Source organism: Triticum aestivum, chromosome 7D (genome assembly GCF_018294505.1).
Source record: "Triticum aestivum cultivar Chinese Spring chromosome 7D, IWGSC CS RefSeq v2.1, whole genome shotgun sequence".
NCBI lineage: Eukaryota > Viridiplantae > Streptophyta > Magnoliopsida > Poales > Poaceae > Triticum > Triticum aestivum.
The window spans coordinates 75,689,014-75,691,173 of NC_057814.1; positions in this window are offsets into that span (position 1 = coordinate 75,689,014).

A 2,160-nucleotide genomic window follows, 5' to 3' on the forward strand; every position below is an offset into this window, starting at 1 on the left:
CCACCACCTCTCTTGGTTAATGGAACTATCTTAACTTTAGAACATGTGATGCAAAGGCTTGAAATTATTGAAGATAAAGTTGCTACTGTTGAGTTAATTGAAAATTTGGATAAAAAGATCCACAATCAAATCATCCAATTTGGATCTAAAGTTGGAGCTACTCTGAAAAGTTTTAAGGATAAAGAACCTATAGTTAACGAAAGAATAGATCAAAAAATTTCAAGAAGCGGTAAACTTGAGGATATCATTACCAACTTAGGGGCTGCCTTTTCATCCGTGAAAAATACTTCCACTCCGCCTACTAAAATTTCCAAATTAATGTATGTTCCTAAAAATAAGGGTGAATCTTCTAGTAAGGAAAATGCGGATCTCAAATCAATAAGTGTTCACCCCAGTTGTTTCTCTATCATAAAGGAACCTTTTGCCACAAATGAATTTCTTGATTTATTGCCTAGGAGTTTAGTCATTGCTAAAAAGAAAGATACTCCTAAAGATTATAAGTGCTCTATTAAAGAATTGAGTGCCAAAGATGGCACTACTTAGATCTATCCTCGCTTTTATGACTAGCTTGGGGCGTTAAACAATAGCGCTAGTTGGGAGGCAACCCAATTTTTTGTTTTTGTTTTTGCTTCTGTTTAGTAATAAATATTTCATCTTCCTTCTGTTTAGATGTGTTTTTATGTTTTAATTAGTGTTTGTGCCAAGTTAAACCTATAGGATCTTCTTGGATGATAACTACTTTGATCTTGCTGAAAATTCCAGAAACTTTCTGTTCACGAAAACAATTGTTTAGAATCACCAGAACGTTATAAAATACTGATTACAATTGCAGTAGATCAATAAACAAATTATCTTGGTCGTCCTATTTTTGTAGAATTTTTTGAGTTCCAGAAGTTTGCGTTAGTTATAGATTACTACAGACTGTTGTGTTTTTGACAGATTCTGTTTCTCGTGTATTGTTTGCTTATTTTGATGCATCTATGGCTAGTAAAATAGTTTATAAACCATAGAGAATTTAGAATACAGTAGGTTTAACACCAATATAAATAAATAATGAGTTCATTACAGTACCTTGAAGTGGTGTTTTGTTTTCTTTCGCTAACGGAGCTTACGAGAATTTCTGTTGAGTTTTGTGTTGTGAAGTTTTCAAGTTTTGGGTAAAGATTTGATGGATCACGGAACAAGGAGTGGCAAGAGCCTAAGATTGGGGATGCCCATGGCAGCCCAAGATATTCAAGGATGACCAAAATCCTAAGCTTGGGGATGCCCCGGAAGGCATCCCCTCTTTTGTCTTCGTCTATCGGTAACTTTACTTGGAGCTATATTTTTATTCACCACATGATATGTGTTTTGCTTGGAGCGTCTTGTATGATATTAGTCTTAGATTTTTTGTTTACCACAATCATCCTTGCTGGACACACCTTTTGGGAGAAACCCACATGATTAGAATTTATTAGAATACACTATATGCTTCACTTATATCTTTTGAGCTAGATAGTTTTGCTCTAGTACTTCACTTATATCTTTTAGAGCACGGCGGTGGCTTAATTTTGTAGAAATTATTAATCTCTCATGCTTCGCTTATATTATTTTGAGAGTCTCTTAGAACAGCATGGTATTTACTATGGTTATAAAATTGGTCCTAGAATGATGGGCATCCAAGTTGGGTATAATAAAAACTATCATAGGAAGTGAATTGGAGGCTATGATCAATTTGATACTTGACAATTGTTTTGAGATATGGACGTAGTAATTGTTGGAAATATGCCCTAGAGGCAATAATAAATGGTTATTATTATATTTCTTTGTTCATGATAATTGTCTATTGTTCATGCTATAATTGTATTAACCGGAAATCGTAATACATGTGTGAATACATAGACCACTACGTGTCCCTAGTAAGCCTCTAGTTGACTAGCTCGTTGATCAACAGATAGTCATGGTTTCCTGACTATGGACATTGGATGTCATTGATAACGGGATCACATCATAGGAGAATGATGTGATGGACAAGACCCAAACCTAAGCATAGCGCAAAGATCGTGTAGTTTGTTTGCTAGAGCTTTTCCAATGTCAAGTATCATTTCCTTAGACCATGAGATCGTGCAACTCCCGGATGCCGTAGGAGTGCTTTGGGTGTGCCAAACGTCACAACGTAAC